Below are 24091 nucleotides of genomic sequence, written 5' to 3' on the forward strand. Positions count from 1 at the left end.
GAAGCGAATCGTAGCTACCTTTTAAGCTAATGTTTTTGCCTATAGTCGCAGCGGTAATAGATATAGGCGCTATAAACCTATATAGGCAGCTTCGTATACCTAGGTAAATTAGCTTATCGTCCGTTTCTAGCATGTTTAGATATAGGGCCGTTTTATCTTACTTAGCTACGTAAATAAAATATAAAGGTTATTATAGCGAACGGGGCATCTTAAGGCAGCAGCTTAATTATAGCGCTATGGCCGAGATAGCGTTAAAGTATTCTAAAGTATAGTTAGAGAGAAGAAGAGGGGGTCGGAAAGGTAGGAGCCGCGGGGTCTCGGAGTAGCCTACGAGAGAATAGCTAAGGACTAAAACTTACGTTACTAAAGAGCGTCCCTTATTTTAGCGTACTTTAGCGATATTACTTCTAGGTATATATATACTAACTATAGCGAAGACGTTAAGCTACGGCAAGGGTTATCGCCTATGCTAGCCCTTAGAAATAATGCTTTTCGGCGGCGTTAACACCGTCCGATATATAACGGTGCTCTTAAGGTATATATAAGTCATAGAAAAAAATAACGCTTTTACGATATAGGCTTTTCCGGCTCCCTGCCCGCTAAGCTATATCTAAGATTATAGCATCTAAATTATTAAAAGCAAAAGCTCTATAGCTCGATAAATAATAGTAGGTACGGTATAGTAAGCTAGTATATTAAGGTCGTTAATATACGACTCTACTCCGGACTCCGAGGGGGGGCTAATAGTCGCTAACGTGCCCCCTTTATTATCCTAACTAGCTTATTATATTAAAGTATATATTCCCGTTTAAGTTAGTATGCTGCCGTAAGGCGGAGGGATTCGGCTCTTAAAGAAATAAGTACTCCGTTTAAGGAGAATTTTAATACCGGGCAGAGCCTTTATATAACGAGTTTACGCACGCCTTATAATATTATCGATTATAGAGCTTATCTAGCGTCTACTTCGCGATTTAAAGGCTCTTCCTATTATAAACGATTCTAACTAATAAGAACTAAAGCTTAGAATATTATTAACTCTAAATTAAGGGTATAATTAGTTTAGTATTACTAAGACCTATTAAACGCTATATAAGAGATAAGCTAATAGAAGCCTTTATATTAGCCGGCGGTAATAAGTCTATATAATTTTAGGCAGCCTTTAAGATATTACTAAGTTAAGTAGTACATTTAATTTTCCGATAAACTAATATACTATTATCGATAGACCGTTATTCTAGTACTTATAAGGTAGGGGCAGTATAAGAAAGGATAAAGATATATAATCTAGCTAGAAAGAAGCGGCTATAGGGCCCTATTTATACCGTAGTTAGAAGGACCCTTAGGTAACTTATATAGGCACTAAGCTAGCCCTATACGTAAGGTCTTTATAGGTCCCCGATATATAGCCTTATAATAATCCTTTAGGTAGCCCTCCCTTAATCCTTTAAGTAACCTACTAATAGCGGTGCCTATACTAGCCGATAGCTACTATAGGGGGTCGGGTAGTCTAGTAGTAAGACGACTACTTAGTGCTAGGCTATCCTAAGTAGGCCTTACTATACTAGCTACCTAGCGGGGAAATCCTAGGTTCGATACCTATAACCCTTACTATTACCTAGCGGCGGTAACTACTATACTTCGTATATAAAGTTATAGCTATATATAGAATAGCTTAAGAGGTTTTTAAGTTACGTTTTTTTCTACGTATATTTTTACTAAGAGAGGGACGAGGCTTATAGGGGTAGCTTATATTATATATTAGTAATTTAGTATATAGGTTAAGTTTAATATATATAGGATAGGCTCTAGTCTTTCGTAGCTAGAAAGGCTATATATTATAGGACGAGTAAATAAGTAGTTAGTATTAAATTAATAGACTAAAAGCTCTTAATCCTTCTAAGGAGGGAATTTAGTTAGTCTTTTATTAATAGAAGAAGTATATAAATAGGTAAAGAATTCGGTGGTTAGGCGGGCACCTTATATATTAGGGAAGCTTATTCTAAGGAGGCTAGAAAAAAGGCTAGCGGTAGGACGAGGAAACTTTAGGTATAGTTAATATATACTAATCCTTATAATTAGACGGTTAATATATACGTATAAGTAGATAAGGTTATATATCGAAAGAAGTAGCGAAAATTAATTAGGGAAATCTATGTCCTAAATACGGAGGAGCTAGTTTATAAATAGCTTAGTCGATAGTCTATACGCGCTATCTACTAATAACTTAGAGCAGCTTAGGTTAGCTTAGGCGGTATGCTCGGGCAGCTTAAGGTAGCTTAGGCCTAGCTCTAGTAGGCTTAGGGTAGCTTAGGGTAGCTTAGGCAGTGCTTAGGAGAAGGTGAATTTTTAAGGGGTAGATTTAGGTTGCTCTATATAATATTTACGTAGGAGAGAAATATCTAAGGCTTATAGACGCCGAAGCTTTAGGAGAATTCTCGCCGCTAGCTCCTCTTTATAGGAGACTAAATACTTTACGGCTCTATCGAGAAGAGGTAAGCTAGTAGCGAGCTCTAAGTAACTAACGCTCTAAGATATATAGTACTATATTCGCCCGATAAATATTTATTTATATTATCTATTATACTACTATATAATAAGAGAGGGCTAAGCTAAATTATTATATAGGTTAAATAGTTTATATTACTTTTCTCTACTTATTTTATACTATTATTATTTAACTACGGTCGTCGTCCGATTAAGCTTTAAAGTAATCTAAGGCTCTAACTTATTCTCCTTCTTCTATGCTCTTAGCCGACGTTCTTCTAGCGCGGACTACCGGCGGCGCTTAGTAAACGCCTTTCTTCTACTACTTCTAGCGCTTAGAGAATCGTCGCTACTAGATATACCCTTATTACCCCTATCGCGATTCTTATCGGTACGACTTAGAGACTCTTTATTAGAAGTTTCTATATAACTATTTTCTAGACCTATAGGCCGTTTACGTAAGTTCTAATACTACTTTAGGGTATTGCTTACGGGCTAGCTACGCTATGCCTTGCTTAAAATATCCTTAGGTAATAAGTTATATAGTAAGGATAGTGCTTCGAAAAGAGCTATACGGAAAATTATATATAATTTATATTATCTAGTTTGCCCTATCTCCTACGCTTTGCTAAACGGTACTGCTAGGCAGGGCCTAACTTAGGGCGACTATAGTATACTAGGTAGGCGAGGTTAACTTATCGTTATATTTCTATATAAATAAGAAGCGAGTTTATTTAAAGGCTAATTTAAAGAAAACGTAATAGCGTCTAAGCGTAAGCTTAGAGGACTAATAGGGCCGCCCCGATACGCCGTTGCTAGACGGGAGCCGCCCGTAAGATAGTAGGCTAGTGCCTTTATAGCCGATCGATCGTTATAGTATTTATTGCCATAGCTACTATTAATATTATAAGTCTATAATTATCACGAAAAAGATATAGCCGCCTATTAGATATAAGCGACAGCGTCAATTAACGTATATAGTATACGCGACACACCCCCTTAGGGATATCGGGTCAATTTGTCCCGGGATACCTAGATATCCTAGACCACAGCGGGAATTTTTATATAGGCAGGCCCTATGCTAAAACCGCGCTTAATTGCGCTAGCGGGACTCGAACCACGGGCCTTCGGGTAATGCGCGCCAGACTAGCCAGAAGTGCGTGCGCAGTCACCGGGAAGTTCCCGGAGGGGTAACCCCTCCGCCCGGGCTCATAACTGTCACGAAAAAGATGTGGCCGCCTGTTAGATATAAGCGACAGCGTCAATTAACGCATATAGTATACGCGACAATAATAGTCTAGGAACCTAGTCTTAAGTATTAATCGCACCGTCGACTAGTATCGAGGTAACCTTATAAACGCCTAGCTAATATAGTAAAGTACTATATTTAGTAGCGGAGGGCAACTTTAGTCTCTTTGCTTCCTATAAATTATTAGGGCTACTACTATCCTAGCTGTCTCTTAGTAGTTGCTTTATCCGCTCGAAAATTAGTGCGATATCTTACTATTAGCCTATATCTAGCTAGCTCTAGCAGCCCGTATTATTATCGAGGAGGCTCTCTAAAGATAAACTCTTAGTATTAGTAGGTGCTAAAGTAGATACGCTAGAAGCTGCCGAGGAAATAGGGATATAGCGACGACCTCTACGCTAGTTAATACCGGGCCTTAAAAGGTCTAGCGACTATATTATAGTACTAGCCTTAGGCTAGGTTAACGCTATCTATACTATATCGCTATTAGTAAAATTAACGGTAGGATCTAATACTAGTGCTAAAGAGGCTAGGTCTATTAGCGTTAGAGATATCTTAGTAGCCCCCTTATCCCCTTCCTCGATATCTTCCGTCCTTAAGTTAGAACCTAAATAGTATTTTATTAGTTTCGTAACTTTAATAATACTTTAAGAGGTAATTACCTAGAATTACTTACGGATTACCTGCCCTAAGTTAAGGTATAGGGATAGACGAATTACTAGAGTATTCGTCGATATCTTTACTACTAGTACTAAAAGTATAATATATATCTATATACTACGAGATAGATTATATATCGTCGGACTAAGCGAGGCCGGCTAAATCGAGCGTTATTATATCCTCCTAGTCTTAAGGATATTAGCCGTAATTTAACGTCTCTAGCGGAATTTTTATTCTACGGTATACCGTTTATCTCTAAGAAGCCCTCTATATTATATTATAAAAATTAGCCTTTACTACGAGCTTCTACTAACGTAATATAACGACGTCCCTTAGGCGCGGGATCTAGGAGTTTTTTCTTTCGCTATCTTTATAGCATAGGAATATATAGTTTAAACTTTAAGGGAGAGGCTATAACGTATAGAAACTAAATATATCCGTATTTTATGCTTAAGGGTTAAGAGAATAAAAGAGAAATCAAGAAGGATAAGAAGTGCCCCCCTTTTTATTAAGAGTTAGTTTTCCGTCTCTTAGGGTACTAGCTAAATATCTAGTAATAAGGGGTTATAAACCGATATTAGAGTTATTAAACTATTCTATAAAAAGATCTATAGCCGAGAGGACGTAGTAGGATCTAGACTAGATCTATGCTAGCTATCTTAATCGGCCTCCCTTTCTGCTCCTATCTTTAAATAGTACTAATTTTAGCCCGGATAATAGTTAGCTCTCTCGCTATAATAGGGGACTAAACCTACCTCCCTTTCCCGCCTAGCTCTAGCTATAATATATAACTAATAACGGAGTCTATAGCGTAGTATCTATTTAGACCGGTAGGGCAGGTAAAATAAGAGAAATTTAGGCCGACCGACTTAGCCGAGCCGCTTAAGAGCGCTAGGTTGCCTAGATAGACTGCCCCCTACTTACTTATTTATTAGTATCTAACTTACCGAGCTTACTATTATTCGACTACTAAGCTAGTAGAAATACGTTTATATCGATATTAGGAAAATAATCGGCTTAAGCGCGTAAGTTAATAATAATACCCTCTTTATTTCCTATTATAAGTATTAGATATAGGCTTAGACGAGAGACTAGTTTATAAGGTAGAATCTATAGGCGCTGCTACTTATATCCTATAGGGACCCCTAAACCGTATAAATATAAACTTATAAGGCGCGAATATAAATATTGCTAAGGCTAGGTAAGACTATTATATACTATAGGCTTACCTATAGAAGCTTTAATTAAGTTATACTTACGTCGAAATTAATAGTGCTATCCTAACCTCCCTTATATTAGGTTAGCGGTAGGGGGATTATCTAGGGCCCGGTAAAGTCTAGTACTAACAAAGTAGGCTATACTAGATAGAATAAGGTAATTCGTACCGCGGAAAACTACTAGCCCGCCGACGGCGGGTATATAATATAAAGTGCGTCTCGCTCTACCCCCTTAGTTTCCTACGTCTAGGGGTCTAAATATAATTAGCTCGGTGCTAGGGAGTTACTATATCTTATATTATAACGAGGAGGATTTAAGCGTTAATCTTATAGTAGTAGGATTGCTCCCTTAGCGGTAAGGTCTAGTTCGCGTCTTAGCCTAATAAGTAGGATAGTTATAGGATTATTAGTTAGGGCCTCGTTCTTAAATATAGGCTACTACGAGTCTATCCTCTTCCCGCCCTTACCTTATTATACCTACTTTTAATAATATATTCGCTCGTAAGTCCGTAGGGTTTATCCTTACCGCGTGCTAATAGTCCCTTTAATACGTAATAAGAATAAGCTCGGAGTAACTATCCGTTTATTAATAGGACGGACTTAAGTAAAAGAATAAGCTACTCCTTAGCCGAGGCGATATAGGACCGATAAAGATCCCTGCTATTTAGGGGGGGGGTGTTATTACCCGGTTAACTATTAACTTCGGGTCGGCGTTAGAGGCTATTACGTTTCCGCTATCTTATATTCTTAGGGAGTATCCTTAAGATTAAGTACTGCGATTAATATTAATATCGATAAGGACTCCTTACCCCGGCACCTAATATTAGCTAAAGAGTAAATATTCGCGCTTATTCCCTTTACTAGGTTAGGTTCGTATTAATAGACCTTCCCTAGTTAGTCTATGTTTCCGAGAGAGGCGAAAACGATATATAGAGGAACGTTAACGCCAACGCACGAACCTAGCTTCCGCGGTACCTAGCTACTCTTATCCGTAAAAGGAAATTAGGCTATTGCTTATAATATAGTTTTGCCTAGTTAAGTAATTTTAGGCGGCTAAACCGAAGTATATCTAATCGCATTATATCCGCCGCGCTATTCTAGTCGCTGATTCTACTATAGCCGGGAAGGGGGACGGTAGCTAGAGCCGGCGGCGTAGCCGAAGTTATTTAAGCCCGTAGGCGTAGGACGTAAATAAGTTTCGAGCTAGTAGTAGTTTTATAGTAGAGATATCGAGAATAGAGAATAGAACCCTAAGCGTAGTAGCTAGCGTAGGTCTCGTTATACTATAATAGCTATACTATGCTCGGGCGAAGTAAAGAGTAGTTAGAAAAGATAACTAAGTCGGTATACGAGGGGAAATAATAGGAACATTAATAGTATATAGCGGATACTTAGGTAGAGACCGGACTTTTATAGGCGACGTAGAGGCGGTGCGGAAGGAGGGGCCGAAGATTGCCCGATAAGGTAACCACTAAATATAGTAGGCTAAGACCACTATTTCCGGAGGCGGACAAGCCGTCTTAACTTTTACTTTTATAATATCCTTCTTAAGGATAGTTATATCTTTATTATATCTTTTAAAGGTTTTTAGTAAGGCTTTAAGACTTATATATCCTAGCCTTAAGTACTATAAATAAAACTTAAGGTCCTTTATATTATTCCTTATATTATTAATAATATATAGGAATGTCTTCTTTTTTAAGAAAGGTATTTTTAAAGAGAAGATATAAAGGTTATCTTATTATTTTCCTTTAAATATAATATTAGCTTAGTTATCTAATAGGAAATTTCCTTACTATTAATAAAGGCATAAGTATTTTTAAAATATAATTAGCTTATAATATTTACCTTTAATTAAGGAATAAAGAGGTAATTTCTTAAGATAAATTACCTTTTATTATTTAGAAATCTAAAAAGAAGATCTTTATAGCCTTTAATAACTATATAAGATGCCTTTCCCTAATTAAAATTAGTAGAGATAGTTTAAAAATTAATAAGGAATTTCTTTTCTAATACTATATACCTAGTAGCACCAGTATTATATATAAAATTATAGAAATTTCTATTCTTTAAGATTTTATAAGGTATTTCCTTCTCTTTTACCTTATATATAAGGTCTTTAATTTAATAGGATTTTAAAGGTCTTATTAACCTATTATTAAATACGACTTTTTTAAGGATATTTAAAGAGATATATACCTTTACTTTTTCTTTAAAGCTTTTATAACTTTTAAGGGTAAGAAGAGGAATAGAAAAATCGATATCTAGTTTTTTTATCTATTTAATTATCGATTTCTATTTTTTCTACTTTTAATATATATAGAAAAGAGGGTTTTTTCTTCTTTTTATTAAGGTAAGAGTCTAATTTAATAGGATTTCCTTCTATAAAAGGTTTTCTAGGCCTCTTAAAGAGTATTCCCTTATTTTAATATTTTAATATTTTAGAAAAGCCTTTAAGGGCCTTTCTAGGAAAAGATAGTAGTAATCTTTAACTAAATACCCTTTCTTCTTATAGTAAGTATATTATAATATAGTTTTTTTTATCTTTTTCTAAGGCTTCTTAGTAAAGAAAGCCTACTTAAAGGGATTTTCTAAAGACTTAGTCCTCTTAAATTTATTTATAAGACTACTAAAGAGAGACTCTAAATTAAAAGCCTTTAAGTTATTTCGAAGAGCTTATATTATATTAGTTATATAGCTAGAAAACGAGCCTAAAAGGCTATTTAAAATCTAAGCTATAATAACTACTTTTAGATTTATAATATTCTATGCTTTTGCTCTTTAAATACCTCTTTTACCTTATTTAGGTAGCCTTCTAGGGATTTAAAATCCCTTACTAAAGTATTAAAAAGCTCCTTTATAAGTAGGTAATTTAAAGTAAAGGAAATAAGGTTATATAGGTTTTTTAACCTATCCTATGCCTCTTTAATATTTATTATATACTTTATTTAGGTTAAAGGACTATTGTCTATATAAAGAAAAATTAAAGTAAGTGCTTTTTTACTTTTAAGTAATTATCTTACTATATTATAGTAGAAAGCTTCTCCTTAACTAAAAGAGCTTATATTTAAATAGCTTAGAAGGTATAAGTAAAACTACCTTTAAGTTTAGTAAATTTAAACTTATCCTTAGAGCTTATTTTTAAGAATTTAAGGTTATATAATTAGTATTAAAATTATAAGGACTTTTTAAAGTTATTACCTAACTTATAAAGAAGCTAGGCTTATAACCTATAAGAAGGTATAAGTAATAAGTATACGATTAGGTAATTAATAATATAAGTAGAAGGATCGGTCGAAGGAGTATAAAGTAGGATTTTATCTAGAGTTTATAGTAAGTATATAAGGGGCTAAATAATATATTAAAAGAATAGCGTTATAAAAGATACTTATAAACTTACTTATTTTATTTACTACTCTAAGGGAAATCCTTTATCTTTTATAGACTATTGCTTACCTACTAGTAGACTAATTAGTTAGCTTTCTAGTATATTCTATAGTACTTAAAAAGCTCTATTAATAGTATATCTTCCTAACTTAGAAGGTAGTCTAATTATAACGTAATAGTTAACGTAAGACTATAGGTTCTAGTATAAAAATTAGATTTAACTAGAATATTCTATGCCCTACCTATTCTTATATCGCGGATATCTTTAGAACCGCTAAGCTAAAATAAGTAATAGGGTATTTATTCTACTTATAATTAACTTATATATAAAATATATATTTTAATTTATTAGGATAAGTTTATCTTAACTTACTTTTCTTAAAGGAAGGTATAGATATTTAGTAGAGGCCTTTTATCTTTAAGGGTTATTCCCTTAGACTATATTATAAAGCCTCTTTTTACTAGCTTATTCTATAAAGCCTCCTTATACCTATTATTTTTTTATAATAGTAAAATAGGAATATAAGGGTATATTCTTATATAGGTATAGTAGATAAAGAAGCGCTAAGAGATAAAGCGCCTCCCTCCTTATATAGATAAACCCTTTTACCTTAACCTTACCTATATATAACTAAAAGTACTATTTTAGAATATATAGAAAAGATATAAGCTTATATAGCTAGCGCTTTACTATTAATCTACCTTTAACTTAAAAGTACTATAAGAAGTAAAAGCTATATTAAGAGGTAAGGCCTTACCCTTTAAAGTAGCGACTTATAGCTTAGTTTATAAGGAGGGGAGGTACGCGCTATATATATATAAGAGGTTTAGGCTAAGGACATAGTTACCTTAGTTTAAACTAAACTAAAGTAAGGTAGGTTTTAAGGATAGTACTAAACTATAAGTAATTTACTTACTATTAAAGGCTATAAGGACTAAAGCGTTATAAGACCTAAGCGTAATTAAACTAAAGTACCTTATAATAATAGTAAGGGACTTTAATATCTATTACCCGCTTTTAAATAGATATAATAAAACCTTAGATAGTATAATATAACTTATATAAAAAGTAATAAGACTATAACTTAAACTTACTACCTTAAAAGAGGAGTATTATTACGGGCTATACCTATAGAAGGCTAAGGTTATATTATAGCGACCGTACTAAAGTTAGGCCGAAGTAGACCTATATATAGGCAGAGCTCGACCTAAACTTAAGCCGAATACTACCTAAACACGGGTTAAGCTAGGGACTAAGGAAGATAGATAACTATCGCGACTAAGATAAAGTTTTCCTATAAGGGAATATATATTATAGTACGATTAGTTAGGTAGTAGAGATAGCTAGAGGTACTACGCTATATATATTATATTCTCCTCGTCGTAAGACTAAAGCTTACGAGAAAAGGGATTTCTCCTCTTCGGTTAGAGTAGCGAGTAGTCTATAATATATAAGCGGGGTAGGCACGATTCCCTGCCGATTCCCTACCGATATATTAGTACTACGTACCTAAGTGCTTTATTAGCCCGTACCTCCTAGTAGCGCTCTTATAATTATCTCCCCTCTTATATAGACGTCTCGGCTATATCTTTAATATATATTACTTTCGCTACGCTATATATATTTAGTTAAGAAGAGAGGTAGTTTCGGTTATATATCGCGCGTATACGCCTATATAAGTATATATTAGTCTATACTCTATAACGTTAATAGTTATTATACTAGCGGTTGCCGCTAAGTAACCGTTACGGTATCGCCTATATATCGGCCGCGTAACTATAATATAAAGAGCGTGCGTATATATCTCCTACTTCTTCTATTTTCTTTTCTTTTTTAACTCTTCCGCTTACGATTACTATAGAGTTTTACGCCTTTTTTTATTAATCCCTTATACCTTTTTATATTACTTTTTATCGACGATTTATTGACAATAATACCTTCTACGCTAAAGAAAATAAAGAACCGTAACGCCGATTTCCTACGCTGTATACGGGAGTAGGTAGCGGCGGGTTCGCCCTCGAAGTATAAGCGATCGGCCTAGAAGTCTCGTAGCGACGCTAGTTCCCTCTTAGCAAAGAAAGCTAAGAAAGGTATAGGGGAATCCTAGTCCTAAGAGACTTCTAGTCTAGGACCTAACGTTAGCGAGGGTCGTGCCCCTATTACCCCGCTAAGTACCCTAACTCCGACTACTAATAAGCCTACCTTTATAGGCCCGGAAACTTATAAGTCTATTACCCCCGTTAGCGATACTAATACTAGCGAGGAGATCGTGCCTAAGCGCTCCTAGGTAAGTGCCGATAACCTAGCTACTTTATCTTAATAGGGCGGCTCTAGCTAATAGGAGATTATCGCCTAGGCCGCTCCTTAAAATAAGTAGGCCGATATTAACGACGAGGCCTAGCCGAACGAGGGCTAAGATTATCTTAATGCCTAGCCGAACGAGGGCTAAGATAACGATAACTATAATAACGGAGACGGCCGCGATCCGACTCCTCCTACTAATAAACCTAAGAACGGCGGCGCTAGAGACGAGGGTACCTAAGCGGCGGCACGAGGCGGTCGCGCTCCTACGAAGAAGCGCACCCGATCTAAGGCTAAAGCCCGCCCGGTTAGGGCCTATAGGGTTATCCCTTATAAGCTCTAATATATATATTATTTTAGGACGGTCGTTAAGGAGTATAATATAACTAAGCCTAAGCCTATTAAGGTACTCTTAATTAGCTATATTTTCTTAGGGGTTTCCTCGACGCGCTATAAGTAGTACTATAAACGTACCGCGACCTATAACTAGGTAAGTTTCCCTTTAACTTTAAATATTACGATTAATAAGCTAATCCTTCTTAAGGCCGCTACTCTTATATTTAGTAACCAGGCCGATATAGTCGCTATCGTTAAGTACCTACGTAAGCTTAATAAGCTAAAGACCGGTAATAAGGATACCGAGGACGATAGCTTAGACATAGGCGTGCTCGTTTTCGAGGAGGCTAATCGGCGCTATCTCGCTATTATAGTATAGTATTTAGCCGAGGCTTTTAACGCCGCTAAGACGGCCTATCGTAAGTCCTTTAAGACTATAGGTATATAGAAGTCTACTATCGTAAGTTTTATCCGACCCTTTTATTAGCGACCGCCTAACGATATACTAGGTCGAGCGTACTAACTACTATACGCTAATTAATAAGCGCCGCGAGCTTATTATTCGCCTTAACCCCGCGCCCCTATTCGATATCGCTTATATAAGCCTAGAATACCGGGCCTAGGAATCCCGGTTAAAACTCTGCCTTATCGACGGCGATATAGGCTATACTTCGTAGTAATACGCCTTACTATTTACTAAGGCCGAGGTAAGTACTATACTAATAAAGATAGGTCTTAACGCAAAGGATAAGGAAAGAGCGGAGGATAAGGTAGTTCCGGTATTTCTAGAGGTATTTAGTATAGTAGAGGGGGCGCCTTAGTTAGTTCCCGCTATACCGGCGAAGAAGAGGGGTAGTCGGAAGTAATAGATAGGTCTTATCTTTCTTTTATTTAGCTATAACTATCCTTCTCTCCTTTATTATTAGGGCCTTAGTAGAGTTATAGTTTAGTTTTATTTTCCTTAATAATATTTAATAGGTAGTATAGATAGTTTTCCCTATTCTCTTATTTTACTATTTTATATATAGTTATAGGACGTTTAGGTATACCGATATATTAACGAGTTAGTAGCGATTTAGTAGGGATTCGTTACCGATTTAGTAGCGTCTCCCTACGCTAGTAGGTTTCCCTACCATACTTAGTCTTACGCTCCTTTTTCTTAGTTAAGCGAGCAGTATATTCTTTAATAAGGTCTTAGCTATTTACTATATTTTTAGCCTTAACCTATTAGTTATACTTAGCTAGCTATCCTTTCTATTTAATAAGGAAAAAGGTATCGCCCTTAGATCTCTTTTAGTCTTTAATCTCTTAGACTTCTTATTCGCCTTCGTTATCCTCTAAGTTTAGTATTAGTAGGGTTTCGCTATTTTTATAGGTGCCTTTATACTCCTTTTATAGCTCTAAGAGACTAATATAGAAAACGTTATAGAGGTATAAGTACTTCTTAGGGAGTATAAGATAATATACTTACTTTTTAATAGCTTATAGGACCCGAAACGGTCTAATATACTTAGGTAAGAGTTTTCTTTTTTTATCCTTAAGGCGTAAGTTCTTTATCGATAATACTATAAGGTCTCCTACTTTTAGTATAAGCGGTTAATGCCTTAAATTATAGTATTTCGCTTACGATTTAATAGCCTTTCCCTAGTATTCCTTAAGCCTCTTTTATAGCTCTTATAGCCTAGTAACTCTTACTCTTACTTTAGGTACCCCTCTCTAAATAATATCGTCCTTAGTATTAATATAGAAGTTTAGTTAGTAACCTATTAACGCTTCGTTAAGTAATAACCTAGTTATCGCGTTCTTTATATTATTATATATAAATTAAGTAATATATAGGAGTAACGCTTAGTTAGTTTATTCTAAGTTAGTAAAGCATCTTAAGTAGTGCTATACGGCTTAGTTTATTCGTTCTATTTACCTATTAGTTTATAGGTAAAATACCGTCGATAGCCTACGTTTTACTTATAAGATAAAATAGAGATCTAACTAGAACTTACTTATAAATAAGGACCCTCTATCTAAGATAATGCCTTTTAGAGGTCTATATACTAATTTAACTTAGTAATAGAATAATTCTACTAGCTCTAAGGGTATTATTATCTTAGAGATAGAAAAGAAGAGGCAATACTTAGTATATCGGTCTACGATTACTAAGATCGTATTAATATCTCGTCTATTATACTATACTTTAGGTAGACCTATAGTAAAGTCTATTAATAATTCTTCCTATAGTCGTATAGGATATAGTAACGATTATATAGTGCTATAAGGGCGATGCCTCCTAGATACTATACCTTAATATACTAGGTATAACTAGACGTATTTATTTATATCTTTTATTATTCTATCCTAGTAGAAGTTCCTCGCTAGTAGTTCGCTAGTATATCGGGAGCTAAAGTATCCTACTAATAGATCGTTATAGAAGAGCTATATTAGCTCTTACCGTAAGGCTGCCTCTAAAGGCACTACGATACGACCCTTTTATAGTAGTAGTCTATCTAGGCGCACTAACTAGAAACCCTTTCCTTTTAAGAAGTCTTTAGTCTCCTTTAGCCTATTAATCGCTACGTTAACCGACTAAGTGCGTTTTAGTAACTCTAGTAATAGTTCTAGAACTTCTACTATATAAACCTTTATATAGTAGGCCGCTTCTTTAGCGGTCTTCCTTAAGAGTAACTATTTATAACTAGCTCTCTCTTTAGCTTAATCGGCTAATCGTTTAGGTCTTACGCCTAAATTATTATAGTTTCGCTATAGATAAGCTTATATATTTTCCTTATATAAAGGCACTTTACTACGCTTATATTAACTCGAGGTTAAGTATCTCTTTACCTATAAAAACGCCTTATTATTTCTCTATATAGATACGGTATTAATAGTAGCTAGCTTCGCTTATAGCTCTAGTAATAGTTCCGTAGATAAGGGCTTCTCGCCCTTATATCTAGGCATTCTTAATAGCGCGTCCGCTAGGTTAGATTTACCTATATAATACTTAATTATAAAGTTAAATAGTGCTAAATATATATACTATCTTACTTACCTCCTATTTAGGGAGGTCTAGTATATAAATATCTAGAGGTTATAGTAGTCCGATAATACCTTTACTTTATACGCTGCCCTTTTAACGTAATATCGCTAGTATTTAAATAACTTAATAATAGCGAAGAGTTCTTAGTCTAGAACACTATAATTAAGTTTAGCTCTAGTAAACTTCCTTAACTAGAATACGATCGGATAGTAACGCCCTTTATTATTAGATTAAGAGATAATCCCTACTATCGCGAATTACGATATATCTATTTCGATATAAATATATCTTTCTAGATTATAATATCGGAGGAGTAAGGCTCCTTAAAAAGCATCCTTAAGAGCCTAAAACGCTACCCTTTTAGTAAGGTTTAGCTCTATACTCCCTAGCTTCTTCCTATTCTTACTCCCCTTTACTAATATAGTTAAGGGCGCTATAACTCCTAAGTACCTATATATAAATCGTCGGTAAAAATTATAGAACCTAAGGAAAACCTAAATATTATAGTAGGTTATAGGTTTAGGCTATTAGGCTATTGCCTCTACCTGTCGAGGGTCTATTAATACCCTATTAATAGATAATATAAACCTAAGGAACTCGACTAACTATTAATAGAAGATATACTTCGATGGTTTTATATAGAGCTCTATAGCCTATAGCCTTTCTATTACTTATCCTAAGTATTTAGTATATTCTTCTCTCGTTTTAAAGTATATAAGGATATCGTTAAGGTAGACTACGTAGATTATATCTATAAGCCCCTTGAGCGCCTAATAGATATAGCTCTAAAACGTAGCTAGTACGTTAGTAAGTTTAAAAGGCATTACTAGGTATTTAAAATGTCCGTAACGCGTTTAGAAAGCGGTCTTTTATTTATCTCCTTCCTAAATTCGAATATATTAATACGCATTCTATATATTAATCTTAGAAAAATACTTAGCTCCTTAATAGCGGTTAATAATCTCCGAAATAAGGGGTAAAGGGTACCGATTTTTTTATATAACCCGGTTAAGTCCTCGGTAGTCTATATATAGCCGTAAGGTACTATCCCTTTTTAGAACGAAAAGGATAGGCGCCCTAGCTAGGCTCTTTAACTCCCGGATTATTTTCCTTTTTATCGCGTCTTAGATCTAGTCGCGTAATACTTAGAGTTCCCTTTATAATAGAGGGTAAATCGGTCTATAAGGAGGTTCTATATTAAGGATTAAATTAATTAAGTAATCCGTTCCCTTTCTAGCTAGTAATAAATTAGATTTATTAGCCGAGAAGGTATCTTTAAACCGGTAAAAAGTTAGTAGGATTTCGGCCTATTCTTCCTATAAAATCCCTTTATCTTTGTCTTTATCTAGTAGCGGGATTAGCTTAGGATTAAGCGCTATTATATATACCCTTACTTCGTTCCTATATTCCTAAAGGAATCTATGGGGATTCTATAGGGTTTCGCTGCCTAGTTAATACTTAAACTACTACTATCGTTTCTATAAGATAATATAGATACGTTTATCCTTTAAGGTAGTAACTAATAAAAGGATTAGTACCTAATCGTTTAGCGTTAACTTATCGGTACCGATATAGAAACGAGTAATTATCTTTTCGGTGCCCTTTATATCTATTATTCGGAGCGGCACTAACTATACTCTATACTCCCTTACCCTACTATTATTAAGCCCTAACTTAGGGTATAATAGCGCTACTTATAGCAATCCCTACTATCGGGTAAAGTATATATCTATAAGGTTAACGGTACCGTAAGTGTCTAAGTATATAGGGACTTCGGTAGGGTTTCGCCCTAATATCGTTATAGGAGTTTTAAGTAACTATCCTATAAGTATTAAGTTTACTAAGGGAGAGGCGTTTACCTTAATATCTTACCTTTTCCCTATTTTACGGTATTAAGTCTAAGAGTCTTTACTAGGGTTTCTACCTTTAGAGAATTAGTATATTCCGTAGATAGGTGTCCCGGCTTATTATATTAGAAATATATAATTCCCGATTAAGTAGAAGATCCTCTTCCTTAATAACGTCCCTTAGTTCGGCCCCTAGTAGGTATATCGCTAGCTTACTAGTTATCGGTCGAATCGGTAGTATTTCCTTAACGATTCGGCCTAGCTTATCGGCCTCTTTAATTCCTTCCCTTATACGTACCGCCTCGGGGTATAGCACTACTTCTATTCCCGGTTCCTCTAAGGGTAGAAGTAGTATTAGTACGTCGCCTCTTATTAATAGTAGCATCCTAATATCGTTAGGCGACTTATATAAGCTCTTCCCGTTAGTAGGTATAGATAGGTATCGAATAAAGGTTAATTTAGTCCTAAAGTTATAGCTCTAGCTTAGCAAAAAACGTAAGAGCACGCGCCTTTTCCGATAGGCATTTAAAATACCTCTCTAAGGAGTTAAGGTATAAGCTAAACTCTAAGGGGGACTAGCCTTCTTATTAGCGAGCCTCCTCTAATTACGTCGCTAATAGTATCTCCTTATTTATAGTATCGTTAATTAAGATAAGTATCTATTCCTTAAAGTATACCTAATCCGTGCTATATTTAGTTCGGTTAATCGGCGTCTATTTTTTAAGGTATCGGCGCTATCTCGCTTTATAGTCGCTATATATATAATCTACTACGTAGAGGATCTTCGTTTTATCGCGATAAAAGTATCTAGGCGCTGCCCTAAAAGCGTCCTCTAGATCGTAAGTCTAGTCTAGACGTTTCCGTGTATTAGTAGGTTAGGATAATTAAGCGATGTTTTTAATCTTAACCTCGCTACCGCGACTGCCGTCCGATTTAGGGGAGTAAGACTATTAACGCTTCCCTAAACGGATAGCGATAGCACTAGCGCGTTTAGCAATTTCCTCCTCTAATTATATAACGCGATCTTATAGGCGTTTCGTCTCCTTTAGCTCCTTAACGCGCGCTTATAGGGCCGTGAGCTTTTCCTTACGAGACGGTTATCTTACGCCTATAGGTAGCGATATCTTCGATATAGTTATAACGCCGTCCGTAGTAGGGGTCTATTCTAAGGATATATCTTCCTATTCTTCGTCTCCTAAGTAGATACTCGATATACGTAACGAAAAGGCCTCGACTAGTTAACTACTACGTCGCGCTATAGGAGCGTTACGTAGTCTTCTTTAAGTAGCTATCTCTACTAGGTAACTAAAAAGGCAAGCTTTAGAAATTATAAGGGAATATATATTACGGTACGATTAGTTAGGTAGTAGAGATAGCTAGAGGTATTACGCTATATATATTATATTCTCCTCGTCGTAAGACTAAAGCTTACGAGAAGAGGGATTTCTCCTCTTTAGTCGGAGTAGCGAGTAGTCTATAATATACGAGCGGGGTAGGCACGATTCCCTGCTAATACCCTACCGATATATTAGTACTACGTACCTAAGTGCTTTATTAGCCCGTACCTCCTAGTAGCGCTCTTATATTTCCTCCTTTCTCCTTAGCTTTAAGTAAATATTTATTCGGCCCTATATTACTATACTAAGTATACGCTAGCCCTTAATATATCTAAAGCTCCTTTTAGATAAAGCTATAAAGCCTAGAAAGAGATTAAACTAAAAGGATATAATATAGATATCTTAATAAACTAAGGGAGGGAGAATAGGCCTAAGGACGGTAAGGAGTAGTAATAAGAGGGCTAAACGCCCGGCTAATAATAAAGTAAGTAATACTCTCGCTATAAGTAAAAGAGGTAGAGATAAGGTATTAAGTAATATAGAGCTAACTATAGATATAAGAACTAATTAGCTAGATTAAGAGGATATACTAAAGGATAGATAAACTAATATAGATAGGTATATAGGAGGGGGCTAATAGCGGAGTAAGTAGTTTAATGCCGCCCTTAAGGGCAACGGGGGGGGCAGCGACGCCTATAACTAAGGGGGAGGTAATAAGGAAGAATAGCTATAAGAAGCCTCTCCTAAGCCTAGGAAAATTTAATAAATAACAACGGTACTATACCTTATAAGCACGATATATATAAGAGAAGTATAAGATCGACGAAGAATTCTTTTTAAGCTTAAGGGAAATCTTTTACTTTATCTATAACTACTTAAACGCTAGGCTATAATAAATAGTCGCTATATACTATAGAATAAGGGTAGAGAGGGGCTATAATTATAAGTAATTCCTAAAGTACCTTAACTTTATCTACCTTAATATAGATATCTAGTTATATATAGCGGCGGCGATCTAAATAATAAAATAAAAGGAAAGTTAAACGTTTATAGCGTTCCTCCTAAAGTTTAAGTAAAGACTCTTTAAGGCTAGAGGCGGGTCTTAGCTATACGACGTTTAGATTGTTTTCCTAGAAAGGGCTCTAGGAATCTAGCTCTATAAGGCGTTAGCTATAGTCGACCTCCTTATATTAAGCTTTACCGCCTATATTAGTTAGGTAGTATAAATAGCGGCTAAGCTAGAGAGGGTTTAGTAAATAAGATAACCCCCCTTAAACTAAAGGAGACTAGCGGATATATACCCTTAGGGAAGGAAGGATAAAGATAGGGATACCTTAATAACCGGTATTAACGCCTTAAATAAATAAAGGGAGGGGTAGAGCTAGCTAGAGAACTAGATATACTTTAAGTATAGAGTTAGAGGATATATCGCGCTCTATTATAAAAAGAGGAGATAGGAACCCTAGAGGGCGGGCGTAATAAAGGAAGAGAAGAACGCTAAGGATAATAACGACTTAGAAAAAAAGGAACCTTAGTATAAAGTTAAGCGCTAAGGGTAAAAGAGAAATAGTAAGAAGCTTAAAAGTTAATAAGGGACTATCTTATGCTAGGCCTAGTAACGCTAAGGGTAAGTATTAATAAGAAGAAGGGACTTAATACGCTTATAGATATTAGCTATAATTACTATACTATAGTAAGCGAGAGGGTAGTAAAGAAGCTATAAATACCTCTCGCCGATAAAAAGAGAAGATAACTAAGGCCGTTCTTAAAAGATACTCTAGCCCTATAGATAAATAGAATTATAGTATTTAAGATAGATATTAACGGCTATATAAAGTAGACCTTTATATATATAGTCCCTAGGCTAAGCTATAATATATTCCTAGGAAGGCTATAAATAAAAAAGAACTAAGTAATATATAATATAGTAGGGGATTAGATTTAGTATAATAAGGCTAAGATCTAACTAGGCCTATAAAGATCGGAGGTAATAAAGAGGGTAGAATAAATCTAAGGGGTAAAGATTATTAGCGCGGTAGTATTTATAGTAGAATATCTAAGGGAGAGGGCGGTAAGGGATAATAAGAGAAGGCGGAGGATAGTCGATATCTAAGCGATTACGATAAAGGATATAAAGAGAGTACTCTAGCTAAAGATAGCGGTAGACCTAGTAAACCACGTCCTAAAGTAAGCGCTAGATATATACCTAGACCTCTTTATATTAAAGAAGGCTTTAAAGATACTCCTATATAAGCTAAGGGTAGACTATAAGATTAACCTAATACTAAATAAAGATAGGGTAGAGCCCCCCTTATTATAAGGACCCCTTTATAATATATTAAAGGAGGAACTCTTAGTACTAAGGAAGACCTTAAGCGAGCTAATAAAGGTAAACCTAATCTACTTAAGTAGCTCCTTAGCCGCGGCCTTAGTACTCTTTACTTAAAAGTTAAACGGTTACTTACGATTTTACTATAACTACTAAGCCTTAAATATAATTATAAAGAGGGATAGGTACGCGCTACCCTTAATTATAGAGATACTATAGATACTTATAAAGGTAAAGTAGTTTATTAAGCTTAACGTTATAGTAGCGTTTTATAAAATCTAGATAGTAAAGGGCTATAAGTTTAAGATAGCCTTTTAAATAAGGTTTAGATTATTTAAGTAGTAGGTATACCTATTTAGCTTAATAGGGACGCTAGCTACCTTTTAATAATATATTAATAAGGTACTAAGGGAATACTTATATAAGTTTATTACGGTGTATATAAATAACGTCTTAATCTACTTATTAAGGTCTCTCTAAGACTACTAAGAGAAGGTAGTAAGGGTACTATAAAAGCTATAAAAGGCGGGCCTAATATTAGACTTAAGGAAGTATAACTTTATAATAAAAGAGGTTTAGTACCTAGGCTTTATTATATAAGTAATAGGTAAGGTTTAATATAACCTAAAGAAGATCTAGGTAATATAAACGTAGTAGGTACCTTAGAGTATAAGAGGAGTCCGGAGCTTCCTTAGCTTTATAAATATAAGGAACGGTGTTCCTATTATAAATAAAGCAGCTATAATATACTCTCCCGATTATATAAGCTAATAAGTAGTATATTAATTATAGATAAAATCCTATATTATAGAGTAAGAATCGCTTATTATTTTATATATTATTATATATTAAACGGGTTGCCGGTTATCGTATAATCGGGAATCGAAGAAATAGAGCTAGCTTAAAATACTAGCTAAGACCTCTTAAGAACACCGGCACGACTAACCTCCTTTAAATATAAATATTAGTAGAACTAAGACACTTCCTAATATACTCGAGGTATTACTAAATTCCTTAGTCTTAAGACTATATAGCAGCCTAAATCTAGTCCTAAAAGGTTCTTCTATTTAGCTATAATTATCTATATAAGATAGTATGTCCGCTAGTAAATAGATAGAGAATTATTAACTTTAATACCTCTTCTATATACTAATATATTACTAATAAATTCTATTAAAAATCTTACCTTATACTCCTTCTTCCCCTTTATTATATAGTCTTATATAATTCCTTAATTTCCTAAAATTCCGCTTTTACTTATATACCTTAAGAATAAACTTCTACTAGGCCTTTATACTACTTTATATAAAAGAATCGGTATACCTAGACGGCCTTTATAAGAAAGGCGCGATCTTTAAGTAAATAAATAAGTACTAAGTAGCGTTTAAGTTTATTTAGAACGCCTTTTATAACGCCCTAGTACTATAACTCTATAACCTAAAGAGAGAAATATACTTCAAAGCAGACTATTCTAGATATATAATAGGGGGGGCGCTAATATAGGTAGGGCTAGATAGTATACGATACTTAGTAGGATTCTTCTTAAACAAACTAAACCTAGTAGAGTATAACTACCTAATCTATAATAAGAAGATACTTATAATTATATAGTACTTAGACTTCTAGGGAGTAGAACTCTAGAATATACCTACCTTTATAGTACTAACCGATTATAATAACCTAAGGTACTTTATAATAAAAAAGAAGTTAAACGAGAAATAAAGCTAATAGGCGATAGAGCTTATATCTTATAACTTTATACTAAAGTTCTAGCTAGGGAGGCTAGTAGCGGTGCCTAACGCGCTATCTTACTATAAGTAAGATCGGCTAGTAAGCGAAATAAATAAAAGGGAGATAAGGTAGGTAGTTTAGATAATTCTAGAGACTATATACCTACGGGGCCGCTTAGTCCCTACTAAGGGCTAATACGCTGACTTACTAGGACGCTTAACCTAAGATAGGGCGGTAGTAGCGGCGCTATAGGTAGGTAGAGAAAGGGCAAGCGCGATAGCGTATATTAATAGAGTAAGGGGGCCCGTTAAATAACCTAAGGAGAAGGTAAATAAACGCGATAACCGACTAAAACTTAACGTAAACTTAAGCTAAAATATACCTTAGGAATAAGCTAACCCTATATTAGTATTTAACGACTAAGAGCTATAAAAGAAATAGATAGAGGCGCTAGGAAAAGATAAAGAATACTAAGTAGTATTTTAAGTAGTATATAAAGGGGAGAGATCGCTAGTACTAAAATAGTAACTAAAGGTATAGCTAAGCGAATATATAATTAACGTTAGGAGACGGTTATACTTTTAAGAGAGGCTATAGGTACTAAGGAAACTAAAGTATAATAAAAGAGAAGGGGCTAAGGAATAAGATATACTTTAAGTATAGATAGCCTAATAGACGTATAACTTAACGGCGGTAGGATACCTAGGGAGAGAAGGGACCTTAGTAATACTAGCCTAAGAATTCTTTTAGCCTAGCTAGTTAGCGATAGTAAGGCGGCTTATCGCTAACTATAGACTATATAAGAGGGGGTATATATAAAGGCAACTTTAAAAGAGACTCTTAAAGCCCTTACTACCGCTATCTTAACTATTTATATACTTATTAATAGACTTTATAGTTAAACTACCGCTAACTAAGATAGAAAGCGTAAAGTACCTTTAAGTAATTATAGACTAGCTAATAAAGGTAGTAATACTTAAAGCGATACTAATAATAAGGGTAGTAGTATATATAATAAGGTTCTTTTAAGCTTACTTTTACTTTTATAAGATACTAAGGTTAATTATATTAAATAAAAGGATAAACTAAATAAAAAGCTTTTAAAAGGAGTTCTATAAATAAATAGGAGTATAAAGAAAGTTAAGTTTAATATACTACCTATAAATAGATAGGTCGACTAAGCGCGCGAACTAAGAAATATAAGCGTACCTTTAAGTATATATTTACTATAGCTAAGATAATAAAAGAGTATAGCTACTATATATATAAACTATACTAAATAACTATATAGCGTTAATAATAGGTATAAGCCCGTTCTTCGCGATATATAGATATAATAGTAAGCTAGTTTAAATAGCGAGGGAGGAAGGGCCGCTAGCGCTAAAAGTAAGGGGGTAAGAGAGCTCGCTTAAAGGATAAAAAAGGTAACTAACTTCTTATAAACCGCTATTATCGCGGCATAGGTAAGATAAAAGGAGATAGCGAACTAAAAGAGAGCTTTAGTAAAGAGGTTTAAAGTAAGTAATAAGGTATAAGTAAATATAGCTAAATATATAACTAACTAGCTATATAAAAAGCTTAACTAGCTATACTAAAAGTATATTATAATAAAGGTAGTAAGCCTATATATAGTAGAGCTTAATATACTAAGGAGGGTATATAAGAGGCTTTATATAGAATTTCTCCGCTAAGTAATAGAGAACTTATTACTTAGATAGGTAGTTAACGACTACTAACCGCTATTAGTAATTAAGGAGGATAATAAGCCTAAGTATATTATTAAAGAGATTTAGTAAGCGCGGTAAAAGTAAAGGGGGAGGGGTAGATAGTAATAAGTACTTATAAAATAGTAAGGGTATATAAACTTATTATAGTACCCGCTAAATAACTTTTAGGAGATAAAAGCCTTAAAGGGATTTAAGAGATAGTAAGGAAACGTAAGGGAGAATAATAAAAGAGGGGTAAGAAAAAGGGATAAAGAAGAGGGTAAAAGATAAGAAAGGGGAAATAAAGGATAGAAAAGGGAGAAAGAGAAGGAGGTAAGAGATAAGGGACGCTTATTAAAAAATAAAGAAAGGATAGAAAAGAACTATAGTATTAAAGGGAAATAATAAAAGATAGATAAGGGATAGATATAAGATAGATAGCGATAAAGGACAGATAAGGATAGGGATAAGGGTA

This window comes from Hirsutella rhossiliensis (assembly GCF_020360975.1).
Source record: "Hirsutella rhossiliensis strain HR02 chromosome Unknown scaffold00005, whole genome shotgun sequence".
In the NCBI taxonomy this organism is placed as follows: domain Eukaryota; kingdom Fungi; phylum Ascomycota; class Sordariomycetes; order Hypocreales; family Ophiocordycipitaceae; genus Hirsutella; species Hirsutella rhossiliensis.